Source organism: Acomys minous (assembly GCF_964271855.1).
Source record: "Acomys minous genome assembly, chromosome: 11".
NCBI lineage: Eukaryota > Metazoa > Chordata > Mammalia > Rodentia > Muridae > Acomys > Acomys minous.
The window spans coordinates 61,850,774-61,867,930 of NC_140492.1; the positions used below are offsets into that span (position 1 = coordinate 61,850,774).

The following is a 17,157-nucleotide window of genomic DNA, read 5'->3' on the forward strand; positions in this document are numbered from 1 at the left end:
CCCGATTTTCATTTTTTAATGAAATGAGAAAATCAAAGTTAGAGAAGAATTTGGCACCACATAATGATGGCATAGCTTTCTAGAATTTTGACGCAGTTGGATCTTCTTGCAGTTCCTCATCACATCCTTGGGGTGGTGGTGTTACTAGACATCAGAAAGCCTGGCAGGGCGAATCAGAGACCACTGCTGTAACAAGACAGCGTTGCCATGTTCTTCAGTCATTCATTTTCTGAGTAGATATTGGATTTCTGAAATCATTTATAGTTTCCACGTTCTGATAAACACATTCAATCGGTGATAACTTTCTGTGGTAGCCACAGTCTCTGACTGTCATAAAATGAAATATATAAGACAGACAAGAGTGGTGAAGAAGGGGGCTGGAGAGATGGCTCTGTGGATAAGACCTCTGCTCTTCCAAAGGTCCTGAGTTCAATTCCCAGCAACCACATGATGGCTCACCACCATCTATAATGTGATCTGGTACCCTCTTCTGGCCTGCAGGTGTACATGCAGGCAGAGCGCTCAGACATAAAATAATTATGTGTGGGGAAGAAGGAACTCATAGAAGATAGGCCAAGATATGTTGTAGGCCCACGCCCTAGGACCAGAGGCAAATAAGGATATAGACACACAATTAAAGAAAAGACATTATGAATTGAAAGAGAGCACAACGGGGTATATGGGAGTGACTGGGGACAGGAATATGGCATAATTACATTTTAAATAGAAAAATAAAATAATCTGGGCTGGAGAGATGGCTTAGATGTAAAAAGGACGGATTGCTCTTCCAGGGGTCCTGAGTTCAATTCCCAGCAACCACACGGTGGCCCATGACCATCTGCAATGTGATATGATGCCCTCTTCTGGCCTGCAGGAGTACATGCAGGCAGAGCTCTGTATACATAATAAATAAATCTTTTTTAAAAAAAATCATTAACGGGGAAACCCTAGTCAGCATAGTACATTTTAATGACTCTCCTTGTGGCTCATCTTTTCCACACCCTGCTATCCTTGATCCTCCCATATTAAGACATTTATTATAAGTATTGAATATCTTAAGAATTTGTTGCCTTGTCTACTGATATTTATCATATTAGAAATTTAAACTGAGCGAAGTTTACATGTCAGTTTATAAAATTATGTTAAATATCACTTCTTACCAAAACAAAGGTAGTAAGAACTGCTCTGTGTTTCCATTCTCGCAATACTTTAGTGTCTGGCTTGATAGCAGGCCAGTGGACTCTCCACTTTTGCACTCTGTGGGGACGTGTATGTATAGTGAACCTGGTTAAGTGTATGAAGAGTACCTGGCTCTGAACAGTTATGTAATGGGGAAAGAGAAGCCTCTTAGCAGATTTTTCAGCTAATGGTGAATCTTCTAGAATATTCCACAATGCTAGAAAGGTTAGTCGCTGCGTGGAACCTGCCATAGCTGCTAAGCTCCCTGAAGTCTACACCTTAGATCCCAGTGCCTGCCTCGCTTGCAGAGATATTTACCCAGGGCTGACCCGGTACCATCGCAGGAGCTCTTTGGAACATGGATCACGCTAGTCTTCTGTCCACACACTTCTTTCTACAATGTCAGGAAATCACAGCATTCCTGTCCTCAACCACATCACTGAGAAGCTGTGGGGCTCACGGGGGCACCACTGGCAACAAGTACAAGAATCCTTTCCTTAGGAAAGACATTTGGGAGGATGGAATGGGGTTTGAGACAGGGTTTCTCTGTGTGTTCCTGGCTGTCCTAGAACTTGCTCTGTAGACCAGGCTGGCCTCGAACTCAGAGATCTGCCTGTCTCTGCCTCCTGAGTCCTGGGATTAAAGGTATGCACCACCACTGCCTGACATTTGTTTGTTTTTTGAGTGTTTTTTTTTTTTTAAATGTGCCTGTGTGGGAGTGTCCTCTGAGGTTATAAGATCCTCTGGAGCTGGAGTTACAGGTAGTTGGTTTTGAGCTGCCTGGCATGGGTGCTGGGAACTCAGGTCCTCTGAAAGAGCAGCAAGTGCTCTTAGCTGCTGAGCCACTCCCTGAAGTGTTTTGTTTTCAATGAAAATTTACATTTACTTATTTATTTACTTAATGTGTGTGGCACAAGTGTACCACAGTGTATGTGTGGACTGAGAGGACACTCTTCTTCTCTGAGAGCCAGTGCCCTTTGTCTGCCATGTGGGTCCTGGGCTGTCAGGCTTGGCTGCAGGTGCCTCTTACCCAAGGCATCATGTTGTCAACCCTTGTGCTTTCCTTATCTTGTGAGACTCAGTCTGCTATGTGAGGAAGTGTGAATTAGCAGAGTTTGTTAGTCATTCATTTAAGCAAAATGGTGTCCCTTGAGAACAATTGTAGTTCACAAACCAAACAACTGAGGCGCTAAGGACCCTCAAGATTTCTGTTTCATGTGACTTTCCTAATTTGTCCCTGCAGCAGTTTTTCTCCTTTATAAAAGTTGTTCTTGCAGGGGCGGCTGCTGGAGGTCCGTGCTGTGGACTGGCTCCGTGCTAAGGCTCCAGTGTCCTGTCATTGCTGTTGCTTCGCCAGTGGAAGAGTAAAGCAAACACTCGGTATTATAAATCCATGTTGGGACTGGAGAGATGGCTCCGAGGTTAAGAGCACTGGCTACTTTTCCAAAGGTCCTGAGTTCAATTCCCAGCAACCACATGGTGGCTCACAACCATCTATGCTGACATCTTATGCCGTCTTCTGTCTGCAGGTGTACATGTAGGCAGACCACTGTACGTAATAAATAAATCTTTAAAAAACAAAACAAAACAAAAAACAAATCCATGTTGACCTTGGGGTCACTGAAAAGATCTGGAAGACCCTGTGTCCGCTGCTGGGGCACAAAAAAGTTGGTACCTAAGGGGACACTGACTCATGCAGAGACTCTCCTATGCAAAATGAACTAAAATAAAAAACGAAGGCACGATTTCCTTCTTGAAACATTTCCTACATCGAGTATAGTTGACAGCACACAGGACCAGAGATGCATACTATGCTACAGCTACAACCATTTTAGAGGCTTACTGTCAGAAATGAGCTGTTTGATGAAGGCTTAACTGTTTCATTTGATGCTTAATAAGAGACTTGAATCAACTCATTTCACACAACGAGCACCTTATCCATCTGGCTGATGTGTTTTGAAGATTGCCCGAGATGAGGGCTGTGGAGGCCACCTGCCGGCTAAAGGTGACTTCATTTATAAAAGGCAGTTTCACAGGAGACCGATCAAGGCTTCAGTGCAACCGGTAAGGCTGATTTTTATCAACAGAAAAATAAAGCTATACAGAATCAGATTTAATGGTACCACAGGCTGGAAGTGGGAGAGAGGAAAAAAAATGAAGGCTAATGGTAAAGTAGGGGTGATGTATGTGGCCCAGCGAGTGTGGAGACAGGAGGCTGGGAAAGACTGTATGGATTAAAAAGATAAGGAGATGAAAACAGTAGAAACCTGTGCCTGGGTTGTTGATTGTACTGCAAGGGGCATTATCATGTTTCTGCCTGGTGCAGGGCACACAATGCCTGCATCGAAACAGGAAGCCTTAGAGAAGGCACAGTTTAATGGAGGGAGGACTGGGTGCTCTTTGGCTAGGTTAAGCATAAACCGGCTGTGGGATGTACAAGCAGACAGCTGGTTAGGAGTGTAGGGAGAAGCAGGTGGGTAGAACTGAGAGTCTGGAGTAGACACACAGGGTGGTGACCAGCCGGGGAGGATTTGTGGCTGGGGCTTGCTGTCCCAGGAGCACCTGAAGACAGTACTGCATGCCAGTAGCCACTTGTCATTTAGAAAGAAACCCAGGGAGGGCTGGTGGTGTAAATACTACAGGGTTTACAGAAGTGGCCAATTGGTTTTTAGGCATGAGGATTCAATGACACTTAAAAAGTTTGTTTGCCTCGCCGTGTACAAGCCTTTAATCCGTTAATCCTAGCACTCGGGAGGCAGAGGCAGGTAAATTGCTGTGAGTTCGAGGCCAGCCTGATTGATCTACAAAGTACATCAAGGACAACCAAGGCCACACCGAGAAACCTTGTCTCAAAAAACCGAAAACAACAACAACAACAAACCCACAAAAATTATGAGAAAGAGCCATGGGGGAAAATTGGTAAAAGTACCTAATGGTGCAAGGATACTAAGTACTCAAGTACCCTGAAAGATAAGACCTAGATCAACACCAGCAACCGCTTGCTTCTTGGCCATGTACTAAGTATGCCCACACCTCACATGGGGCATGCTCTCAGGGTTGATGGTACCTTTAGGTTGCTAATCCATACCTCCGTAAAAGCTTCCCTGGGTTTTGGGCTGCTTCACCCTTTTCTAATGCAGACAAGCTGAGCCAGAGCTCTCATGATTTCCCCTTGAGGGGAGGACTTGCCATCTCCAAGCTAGTTCCTGGGGGGCAAAACGTTCATGAGGGACTGGGGCTTGGAAGGGGTACACCAAATGAGGGGAAGCCACTTCCTCTTCGGCAGCCCCAGGAGGCAGTTCGACCACAGTTCACATGTCTGTCACTCTTTTGGAGACTCTTTGCCAAAGGTGGCCTTATATTGGGCAAGGAAGTTTGTTTATTTTGGTTGTTCCAGACAGGTTTTCTCTGTGTAGCCTTAGGTATTCTGGATTCCCTTTGTAGACCAGGCTGGCCTCGAACTCACAGAGATCTATCTGCCTGCCTTTGTCTCCCCGAGTGATGGGATTATAGGCGTGTGACCCTGTGCTTGGCTGAAAGCTTGGTTTTTTGTTTTTTTGTTTTTTTTAAACTTGAATATCTGGCCCCAGGTTCCTGCCCTGTTTGAGTTCCTATCCTGATTTCCTTTGATGATGATGAGCAATGTGGACGCATAGACCAAAGAACGCCTCCCCCCCCCTACCCCCCCGGCCCCCCCCACCCCCAAGCTGTTTCGGGTAGTGGTGTTTCATCATAGCAATAGTAACCCTCACAAAGCAGATCTCCCTGGGCCTGTGTGTTTGAAGTGCAGCTGCTGGTGTGGTTTGGGAAGGTCATGGAATCTTTAGGATGGGAGCCTAGGTGAAGGAAGGGGTTCATCAGGACTGGGCCTTGCCAGTGTACGGCAGCCCTGCCTCTTCTCTGCTCCTTTCTCCCTGGGACCAGCCACTTCCTGTTCCTGTTGCCAGACCTTCCTGCCAGGATGGACTGTGTATCTGCTCAAATTGGAGGTGGAAGAAATCCTTCCTTTTTTTTTTTTTTCCCTTTTTTGTTTTGTTTTTTTCTTTTCTTTTCTTTTCTTTTTTTTTTAAATTATTTAACTTTAATTTATGTGCATTGGTGTGAGGGTTTCAGATCTTGGAGTTACAGACAGTTGTGAGCTGCCATGTGGGTGCTGGGAATTGAACCTGGGACCTTTGGAAGAGCAGACAGTCTTCTTAAACACGGAGCCAACTCTCCAGCCCAAGAAATCCTTCCTTTTTGAAGTGGCTTCTTGTCAGGTATTTAGTTAGACACAGCCATCAGGGACAGTTCCTGTTCCTGTTCCTTCTCATTTCCGGTATGGAGAAGGAAGGTTCTCCTAAGGCCTAATATGATGGTGGAGTCCCAAGACAGGTACCATTTGCTGGGTCTCCTGGGGTCTGCTCTGGCTCTTATTTTCATGTAGGCTTGTACTTTTAGAACAAGGGATTTTAGAATGCTGCTGTGAATCCTGATTCCATGGCCCCATCCTCTGAGGTTTAAGAGCGGCATTGAGAGGTCTGTGTTTTTGGGTAAGAGATGCATTCATAGAGTTACTAACACTACAGACAAATGGACAGACAGCATGGGGTGGGGGTGGCGGTCTGAGGAGGTTTCAGACCCATGTGGCCGACTGGGGGTCACTTCTTAGAGCTCAGAAGGTTCTACACCACGTGACTGATGGGTGGTCCATAGTAAGGTGGTCTGTCACTCCAGGGAATGGAACAGCGGCAGGTATGTGTGTCTTGCACTTGCAGGAATGTAACTTTGAGGGTGTGTGTGACCTATTTCCACTTGGGGAAAGCACTGGCAGGAGGATCTCTCTGAGTTCAAGACCAGCCTGGTCTATAAAGCAGTCCAGGGCAGCCATGGCTACACAGAGAAACCATGTCTCAAAAACAAAAACAGAAAACCAACCAACCAGTCAACCTAATAAATGAGCAAAAATCTAAAAATCTGTGATGAACAGGAACTGATGCCTCAGGATGGAGTAGCTGAGGAAGTTCTGAGCACACGCCCAGCCATTTCTGTACTTGATTTCCCAGGGCTTTGCAGCCACTCTCACCTGAGCTCCCACAGAGACCTTGTCAGCTAGCTAGCTATGGACTTCAGATGCCCCCAGTCTGTGTCCTTGCTGGTAAGATGCTGACGATGCCTACATTAAGAAGTTGTAAGACTAAGCAGGGCGGTACACTGACTAAAGTTAGTTAATATTTTGATATATAAATATAAATGCTATTTCCAGACGGCTGCAGGAGCACTCAATTCCACAAAGTGCTGGGGTTGAAGGCTTCCGACAGTGACTAATGGGCACGCAGCACGCCCCCTGTAGGTACTTCTGACTCACCTATGTCTTGATCTCAAAAAGTAGCTTCAAGTAGTTCGAAATAAGGAGACTTCACATGACCAGTCCAAGCCCTAACTGCTCTTCCAAGTTGCCCTTTTGTGGAGGAGATGGCCTGTGCCCTTGGGCCTGAGTCTTCACAGACCAGAACAGAGTTTGCTAGAATCCAGAGCCAGTCCAGCTGTAGCACACTAGCTGAGCAAACAGTTTCTTTGGGCAAAAAGAGCTATTGGAGCTCTAAAGCGGTGGTTCATCTTTTAGGTATAGAAAGAAAACCTGAGGGTTTTCTTTTTTATTGTTTTGTTTTTCAAGACAGGGTTTCTCTGTGTAGCCTTGGCTGTCCTGGACTCGCTTTGTACACCAGGCTGGCCTCGAACTCATAGTGATCCACCTGCCTCTGCCTCCCAAGTGCTGGGATTAAAGGTGTGTGTTCCCATGCCCGGCTCAACCTACAGGTTTTCTGAAAAAAAAAAAAAAAAAAAAAGAATTCTTCCACCATGCCATACTCTATCCACTTAGTCAGGTACTAGGAGACAGACAGACAGACAGACAGACAGACAGACAGACACACACACACACACACACACACACACACACACACACACACACACACACACAGAGTTACCCTAACTGTAGGCATCAGTATGAAGGTCATGATGACTCATGTAAAGAACTCTATGCAGAAACACAGGCAAGACATAAGTGCCCCAGCAGCAGATGTTGAACATGCCGACGTGTGGCATATCCATCTGCTCTAGAAAGTTCCCAATTTCCATATTCTCATCTTGCTTTTTTTTTTTTTCTTAAAGGAGGTTGAACATGCCACGCCTCATCTGCACAGGCTTTCTGCTTGGCTGGCCTCAGACAAAGTTACCATTAACTCCCCAACCTGAGAGAAAATGATTTGACACAAAGGCTTCCAAAATGTCCTCCTCTCCCCCTACAAGCCTGCAAACAAATACTACAGGCATGAGGTCAGAAAGGAATTCCCCGCCTACCAGGCACTGAATTCATTTACCTACCTCAGTGCCCATTCAGAGAAAGGGGTGGGACCAGGAACAAGAGCTGCTTGGAGGCCAAGTAGAGTCTGGGGGTCGCACTACATTACAAGATTTGACAGGCCTTTGCCAGCCTTCAGCTTCTTTGTATCTTTCACATAATGGAGCAACACAAACTGAGCAGCCACGATCTGTGGTGCCGCCCTAGCACAGAGCACCCTCTTTGCAAATGCTAATAGTATTGCAGCATCCTGTCACCCGCTTACACAAAAAAAGGATGTTGATTTTCACATGAACCAGAACAGCCTCATTGTACACAAGTTTGTGACCAACTTTACTATCTGTGCATCAAAAGCGCAGCCAGTCATGGGGCACGCAGCTGGCAAATCGCACCAAAGGGGGCACCCATGGGGAGAACATCCCGGTCCCAATGCCTCACACCACATGAATAAAATTACTCTCTATGATCTTGATTCAGCTATGACCATAGCAATTAGTGTAATTAGCAAGAATGCAAATGTATCAAGACGTTTGAAAAGAGGAATTTGGAGGCATAAAAATGGGAGTGGCTTTGTGTTTATGCCGAGAGCCTCTGAAAGACACACTCCTATAAGTCTTGGCAGGAAAAGTAGCCATTTCCGTATTAAGGCTCAAGAAGCCTGATGCATCTCAAAGCAACAGAACTAAGGGTGTACATGAGATTTCTGGAAATAAATTCAGTTGAAACTGTACAGGCTTCTGTTAACACCTTTCCTTTCAAAAGTGTTAGATTTTTAAGTAACAAAAAGACAGCCAAAAAGAGTAAGTTAGAAAAACTAAATTTGGTACCATGGAAGAGAGAGAGAGAGAAAAAAAAAAAATCAAAGTCTTAAAAACTGGGATAAAAATAAGTCTGCATCTTAAGAGGTTAACTCAAAAAAGACGAAGAGCTGCAGAAATGAGATGCAAAAATTCACAAGGTGAAGCGAAACCACACAGCACAGGAGGCCCAGGGCTGACAGGAGCTCAGAACCCAGGTCAGGTCCTCTGCAGATGTCCACAGCCCACCAGCTTCTCAGGGACGGCCCCGAGCCATCTGTTTGAATGACAGCTCACCTTGCTCTTTGCAGTGTGTCGCGTACCAATGGGATCCCAATACAGTGCACACCTCCCTTTCCTCAAAGCATGGCGTAGAGGAAGACTGCTATGGAGAGTGGTCCAAAGGTTATCTGAGCCTATGTCGAAGTCACTCACAAACTGTTGCACATCTATAAAGTGGAAACGGTTCTGCTAGTGATAAAGTCACAAAACTCAAGGCATATAGGATCTTTTGCTCTGGATTCGAGTTTCCTCAATCAAGTTTCACAGGGACAATCTTTTGGCCAGATGCAATACTGACCATTAGATGCTTCAGGTGAGCTCTAGATGAATTTCCTTCTGCTCATGGCAGTGCTGAGCCCAGCTCAGACCTCTGTTAGACATTCCTCCCAACACACACACTTCTGGCACCTCCTACTGTTGTGTTGTTCAGTGAGGAAGGTTCACTACTGTCCCCGGGGGTGTGTGGTTTGTTGTTGCGGCATTAATTTGGTGACTTCTGGCTTTTGCTATCTATAAGTAACAGAAAAAAAAAAAGTACTTGGCATTCCAGGGGTCGGGCTGGCAGGTTCGTTACTGTCTGTGTGGACATCTTCAATTTATATCCACTAGACAAACATGATCTTAACCAGGAGACCAGTGAGACCTGTGCTTTGGGTGTGGTTCAGGGGCGGAGTGTTCAGTTTTCAGTCTCCAGCACCATGGAGAAGGAGAGAGGGTGGAGGTAGGTGTGGGCACAAAAGAGTTCAATGACAGAAGCAGAATACAGACTAGGGGGGAAAATGGTTGGGTCATCCCTCCTCCAGTCGAAAGGTCATGGATTTGCCCAATTTCCTAGTGGCTGAAGCTGGCAAAGTCTGAATTCTTATTGTCAGAAACAACAGTTATTGTCTCTAATGGGACCTTTGCTGGCTCGAATTTTCTAGCAATTCTGACAGCAAGGGCAAGAGATACTATGCTACTTTTTCTGAGCAGATGTGCCATACCTTACGCCTGCACATGAAAGGCAGGGCGGGCCCTGTGGAGGAAGGTGAGCAGTCCTGGCAGCAGCACTGCTGGACCATGGCGTAACCTAGTCCTTTCAAAGCCTTTCATGAAACCCCGAAGGTCTCATGAGCATTTGGTAAGTGCTACAGGGTAGATTCATGACTTCCAGGCTGCTGTTCTCTGACCCAGTGCAAGCAGGAGTGAACAGGCCACCTATGCCCAGTAGTGTGAGCGGCTCTATTCATGGGAGGCTGTGGCCAGCACTACTACATGGTAACTGGGTCTTTAGTGGGGTCTCTGGTCCCCCTTACCAAGTTTTCAATCTCAAATACTTGCACAGGAATCAATTTACATGTCTTAGTTTACACTAGTAATAAGAATAGCAGCAACAATTCTTTGCCACCTAGAGGCCCAAAAGAGCTGATTTAAATGCACTTCAGAGTCCTAACTGTCCTATCAGTGACTTGATCCCAAAAGATCCGTATCACCTGTTTTACAGAACAGTAATCCCTCACCAAGGTCTTGGCAGGAGGAATCACATGCACACTCACCACTCCTTTTGTTTCTTTTGAAACAGGCTGCCATGTAGCTTAGATTGGCTTTGGACTCCTTTTGAGACAGGGTCTCTCTATAGTCCTGGCTGTAGTGGAGCTCACTATGTAGACCAGGATGGCCTCGAACCCACAGAGATCCACCTGTCTCTGCCTTCTGAGTTGGTGGGATTACAGCAGGTACCGCCACACCTGGTCACATTTCCAACTGTCAGGGTGATAACTTGATCCTGCCATTTTAGGACAGCAATTTAATATAATGACTTATGAGGAAGGTTTTTCTTACCCGTAATTTTATGAACTGTGTTCCTCAGGCTAAAGATCTAATTAAACAGTCTTTACAATGTTACTTTTTAGCTTCTAACGCTTTTGTGGTTCTTGTTTTAATCTTCAAGTTTCCTGCAAATGCCCACTTAGTCTAATTAGTGTAATCAACATAGTTATCACAACCTGAGTATGCAACTGTTTTAAAATATAACTAAAGGCACTGTTACCCTTAGCACATTGTAACTATATTGCTTCCTTAACTGGACATGCTAAATGAAAACAAGTTGTTCTGGTGAATCTTTAGTAACTCAATTCTTCATTTTTCGGACAAAGATTTGGAACTTGAATTACAGAAAGGATGAAAGGCTGAGGTAAAGCAAAGGATCTTACATTCATTGACCATTCCTGTCTTTCTGCAGGCACTCTGAGCACTTCCTGCATCAATGGGGCTCTGCATCTTCTCCTAGCATTGACCTCCGCCAAGCACATGAAGGCTGTAGGAAGGCTCAACACTCTGCTATCTCCACAGCTAATCTGCAACGAGTTAGGGTGGAAGCATCACTTAGGAGCCAAGTGTGGCAGCAACGGAGTGCGGATGGGAGGTTTTACTCAGGATGGATAGAAGGGATCTTGACAGGTCCCACCAGGCCTGTTAGTTGACACCCCTCAGCAAGCGTTGTGTGGGACAGAAGGTGTTAGGATTCTGCTCCGGTCAGCCTACCTGTGATGTCATTATCTACCTGCCATGGGGGCGTGTCCCTGCACAAGAGTATAAAGTCCAAACCCTCCCTCCGGCTCTCTCTTACCTAGCCCTTACTCCCTTTCTCTTACTGCCCCCTTCTCTCTTCCTCTCTCTCTGGGGTGCCCCTCTCCCCTTTCTTTTTCTCCCCATGCTCCTTTAATAAGCCTCATATAATCTAATATCTGCTGTCTGGTATCGTATTATCTCTTATTTCTTATTTTTTAATTGTTATAGAATGTGTTAGCCTCATTAAGGAAACAAGGGCCACGGCAGCACAGTGCACTAGAAAACTGTCTTCTTTGTTATATTTTACTGAAAACAAACAAAAAACCAAATCTTAGTATCTGACAAATACTAAGATAGGAAAAAGCATGGATTACAACTGTGAAATATAAGGTGCATAAGAGCCAAGCCACCTGAGACAAGCCACTTTGAGAGCTTATTAGATCATGGATTTGGCCATATCATGGAGTCAAATCAGGACCCTTCGTACAAAGGCTTTTCTCTCACTCATTAAAACAAAGAGAATGTAAAAGATGCTCTCCAGTAATAGACTTATAATGTCACATCAATATGTTTTAATTACCCATCTATACAAGGGACCTTAGATCAAGCACAGGCAAATAAAGTCGTAGTAACATTTACATCGAGTGTAAGGTTTAAAAATAATACAAAGTCCATTCACAGTGCACAGTGAAGACATGATTAAGTTTTAAATATTTAGCTATCAAATAGCCATGATCGTTTAGAAGGTAAGCACATTTTCAAGCACATTTCCATTTGCTACAGCATACGACAATCTACCATAGCCCAGAGTAGAGGATGAAGATACACCAGTACCATGATCTCATTTATTGGAAAGGAAAAAAAATACCACATTTCTTTTATCAGATAAATACATCTAAAATAAATAAATACAAAATTAACTAGTTAATAAATTTGCCTGTTAAGCCTACACTCTTATTTTTACTATGTTTGTTTTTGAGGCAGGGCCTCCCTGTAGCTCTGGGTTGCCTTTACCTCATGACTGTCCTCCTACCACCGAGCGCTTGGATTACAGGTGTGTGCTGTCAGAATCCTACACGTGACACCCCAAAACTGTCCAGTTAGGAAGTCCCACCTGCTGTGCTCCCTATGAACTTTCACACCACTCACGTCTGTTTGGTCAATCTATGGGAGTCCTCTGAAGACAGCCTGGGAATTGGGATAATGCACGAGAGACTGAGGGTGAGGCCCAAAGCGCTCCACCTGGACCCGCAGCCTGCCCGCATGCTTGCTTCCTACGCTCATGCTGGGCGCAGACTGGGCATGCAGAGTGGACCAAATCATTTTGATTCTGATCTACTTACAATTCCTTAGTTCTCCAAATAGAATTTCACCCACTCCATTCTTTGCAAGTCTGGACATGAAAGCAAATGGTCTCTTGTCTAGTCAAGACTTTAACTTCTGTATATTAAGCACCTGAACTACAGACATGATCAGAGGGTCTACTCCTGGGACTGAACTTAATTTCCTTCTCATAGCTTCTACACTAGTAAACACCTAGCTTTCAGTGTGTGTATGTGTGTCTGCACGCGCTCGCGTGTGTGTCATGGTTAGCATAAAGCCAGTTTAAAAATAACCCATGGGGATGTGAAGAGTGACAGGGATTTTTGGTAATCTACTTTAAAAAGATTTATTTATTTTATTTATTGCATATGAGTGCTTTATCTGCAGAAGAGGGCATTAGATCATATTATAGATGGTTGTGTGCCACCATGTGGTTGCTGGGAATTGAACTCAGGACCTCTGGAAAAGCAGGTGGCACTCCTAACCACTGAGCCATCTTTCCAGGTCGGTAATCTACTTTTAAATTGAAGTTACAATTATTTATCCCCCCCAAAGAAATAAAAGTTCTTTTCCACTATGAACGAACAAGCAAAAACCACAGGGATCAAAGGGATATGATGCTTACCATCTGACTTCTGCTTGGGGGAAACCTGCAGATTGCTCCTGCTGGCCTCAGACAAGGCCTCCACCTGAGTCAAGCGAGCAGGGCTTAGGGCAGTGGTTCTCAGCCTTCCTAATGCTGCGACCCTTAATACTGTTCCTCACGGTGCAGTGACCCTCAACCATAACATTATTTCATTGTTACTTAAGCACAACTTTGCTATTTATGAATTGTAATATAAATATCTGATATGCAGGATACTGATATGCAACCCCCAAAGGGCTGAGAATCACTGGCTTAGGGGGAGCATCACCTAGTGTGTGTGGAGATCAGCACAGGGCTCTATAGAGCTTTGTTCACGACTGCCCCAAATTTACAAGACACACAAGTACCTGAGTATTCACATCCTGGGAATCCATGGACACTGCTCTTGGCAGAGAATTGTACCTAAGTTTCCTATCTGATAATTTAAATAAAGTACTTACTGAATACACAGTTTCTGAAACATTTTCCTTTCCATACGGTCAGATTTTTGAGGGAATCAGGACCAAAAACAATCCCAAGAAAACTAGTTATACAATTAACTGTGAAATAAAAACTGCAACACTCGGCATTTTTATCTGCACTTGATAAAGCCTTAGTAAAACAAGGCAGCAGATGACAAAGACATTTATGGAGTATTTGTTTGTTTCAGTCTTTCAACCAATACAATGTTACATAAAAACATGAAGTATTGTGAAGGTTATTACTGTAACTGAACTGCAATGAATTAAACAGGGTTTCCAGCTTTATGGGTCAGCGTTCTCGCACAGGTTACAATCATTTTTGTTTAAAACAGTGTACGAGGGCTGTGGTGTGGCCGTTCCCTGATGTCTCCTTCAAATGCCTGACAGCACTCTAAATGGACTTCGTCAAGGGGCTACCTTAATCTTCTCCATCTCGTGTCATAATCCAATGGCTCTGTCGACAGGAGAGACCCTACTACTCCAGAAAGCCTGACCAAAAGCACACAATATCCAAAACAAATTAATTGCAAATGGACACAGAGCTTAAAATCAGCAACCGACTGTATGCTGCTGCTGTTGGCTTCAACGCGAAGCTGGCAATGGAGGGCTGATGTTTCTTTCACTGAATATACACTGAACTGTCCAACACAAATTAACCAGTCTGAAGTGTTCTTTTATAAAGCGGCGGTCTTTCATGTGGTGAACATAAACTGAATTATTACAGCCAAACCGTTCCTGGGTATAGAATACTGCAGATGGATGGCGGCTTAGCAGGTAACTGTCGTCACATACACAATTGATGCCTTTTAAAAAATTACCAGAAGTTTTTTTATTCCAAACAACTAACATTATATGTCTGAGATTAACCATAATGAATCATAGTGGTGCCACCACTTGAGAGCAACTTCCTTATCTTTGAGGACTAAGCCTAACGGCCATGCCAATTATGTTTTCCCAATCTGTCATGTCAGTGCAAGCACATAGAATGTGGATGCCTCCAAAGGCAGCTGGGAGTGAGTGCCTGTAACACACATAGGTTCTTTTTACCCTAGGACTTTATTTTGCACTGAAAAAGGTGGAGGAGGAGAAGAGGGGCAGGACAGAAGACTGCCGTTTTCGTTCTTCCAATGTATGCACAGGTGATTACATTAGGAGCAGGATTCTGTAGGAACAAATCCATTTGATAAATTCAGATTTGGCAAGACAAATAGAAAGATTAAACAACTTTATCACAGCATGATTGCAAAATTAAAGCTTAATTCTTCAAATCTGGTAGATTTACTAAAATTATCAGTATCTGCCATAAAATAGTAACACAATTTTGCAAACCATGTAAATAAACATATACTAGAATTCATTTCTTTTTGTTTTCTTCAAAATTTTTTCCTATCATTAATTTGTGTGTATGTTTGTGTGCGCACACCTGTGCCACAGTGTGATGTGAAAACCAAAGGACAAGTTGCAGGAGTTAGTTCTTTGCTTCCCTCTCGTGGCCCTGGGGACTGCACTCACCGTGTCAGGCTAGGTGGCAAGCCCCTTTACCTGCTGAGCCACCCTGCCAGTCCCAGAATCCATTTCTTTCTAGTTCTTCTCTTTTTTCTTTTTTGAGACAGGGTTTCTCTATGTAGCCCTGGTTGTCCTAGATTTGCTATATAGGCCAGGCTGGCCTAGAACTCACAAAGAACTTGACTCTTTCTGCCTCCTGAATATGCTACCACACCCAAATTCTAGAATTCTTTCTTTAAAAAATTTTTTTTTAAATTTAATTTTAATTTACATGCATTGGTGTGAGGGTGTCAGTTCTTGGAGTTACAGACAGTTGTGAGCTGCTATGTGTGTGCTGGGAATTGAACCCAGGTCCTTTGGAAGAGCAGGCAGTGCTCTTAACCACTAAGCCATCTCTCCAGCCCTAGAATTCTTTCTTAAAACATTAGAACTATTGCACAGAGAAGCAAAACAACTAGTCTGAGGCACTTAATATATGTTGAAATTACAACATGTTCTTTCAGATACTAGGTAACTTTTCAAAATGGTCAAACTGAAGCAACGTTGCCACTGCCAGATTCACTCTAGTAATGGATATTTGAGTTAGGAAATAGAGCAACTGTCTAATTTAGCTATGTTGTGAAACTCACTTTTGGCATAGAAGCAAAGGGGAGAGAAAGGCTTTAGGGGCTTGAGACAGGCAGATTAGGAAAATGAGGATGGCTCCTTTGCTTGGGTCCTCTGAGAGAGCGATATGCAGTCTAAGCACTGCACCATCTCTCCAGGCTATAGCTTTATTTTCAACAAGGTTTCATACACTTCTTCATCTAAATGTCATTTCTGAGAACAAGATGCCATGTGAACTCTGGGCTAAAAGGAAGTGCCAAGGGAGGAAGGATGTCCATTTTAGAGTGGCTCCTCGCAGCACCTGCCTGATAGTCACATGCTTTATGCCTCCAACGCAAACTTCCATACACACTGACACAGCTTTCCCAATGTCAAAGGTTACTTTGTATTTTGTATACTTTTATACATTTTTTTCCTCCAAAAAGCAAATAAAGTGATAAGATTTTTTCTTTAAATGTTTCTCCTCCCTTCCCAGTCCCTTTTTTGTGTGCGGGCACCAGTGAGGCAACAGGTCAAACCTGAGTGCTGTTCTTCATCTTGTCTTCTGACACAGAGACTCTCACTGAGCCCCGGGCCCCTGGTTAGGCTAAATGACTGGCCAGAGAGCCCAGGGATCCTGTCTCCCTCTCGAGCACTGAGGTACAAGGGCGTGCCGCCACACCGGGCTTTTAGTGTGAACACGAGCTTGAACTCAGACACTCACGCTTGCATGACAAGCGCTTTAGCAGTCGAGTGAGCTTCCCAGTGTCTCCTCTAAGGCTTTCCACCTCCTTCCCGACCCTACTCACGGCTGGTATACTGTTCTGAAAACTGTATAATCTAGACAGTGTCTCCCCGGTCAGCTAACTTCCTCAAACGCACTTCCCCGTGGTGGAGAAGCACAGCACCAGGCTCTAAAGACTTTCCTGGGATGAAGTGAGTGTGAACCAGGGAACTGTTCAGTCACAAAACTTCTTCAGGGATAGAAGATTTAAACAATAAGTGATAATGGCTTAAAACAGAATTCTTACCTCAATTTCAATATAAGCCAATGACTTACTGATAGAAATTCCTTAGTGATAATTAATAATTGGCTGTGTTAAGAGTAACAAACTGTAATGCCATTTAAGTGACTTTAAATTGAAAAAAGGCATATCTAAATGTTTGTAAACAAGAGAAGTAGATTAAGAACAATTATTAAAATTTTAGTCAAGCTAAATAAAGAAGCTTTGTAAGTTGACTATTTAGCACACAGTTACCGTGAGCATGAGGGTAAGACAGAGACAAATGCAGATCAATTTTTCAATACAGAAAACAAGTCACCCACATGTTGGAAAAAATTATCATTATTAAGTATCTTTATTAAGCTTGGTTCTGTCTGAAATGAGTTCTAGAGAATAGTTTTAGTCAGCCAGAAGGCAATCATAGGATTTAAACATGTGGCACAACACATGGGAAGCTGGTGTGGAGAATCATGCTATCAAA

The 17,157-nt window shown here is 44.0% G+C and overlaps 1 protein-coding gene and 1 long non-coding RNA gene across 5 annotated transcripts in view; one reads left to right on the forward strand and one right to left on the reverse strand.

The window, feature by feature from the left end:
* Positions 1–5,510: 5,510 nt before the first annotated feature.
* Positions 5,511–13,608, forward strand: LOC311609498. The gene is made up of 2 exons (XR_014783413.1): positions 5,511–5,553; positions 10,823–13,608. It is a non-coding gene; the product is annotated as an uncharacterized lncRNA (long non-coding RNA).
* OPA1 (OPA1 mitochondrial dynamin like GTPase) overlaps positions 11,709–17,157 on the reverse strand; it is a 74,762-nt gene continuing 69,313 nt past the window's right edge. For all 4 annotated transcript variants that reach the window (XM_084802639.1, XM_084802640.1, XM_084802638.1 and 1 more), the window contains one exon: positions 11,709–14,743. The gene's annotated coding sequence lies outside the window, so the exon portion shown is untranslated. The remainder of the gene's footprint in view (positions 14,744–17,157) is intronic.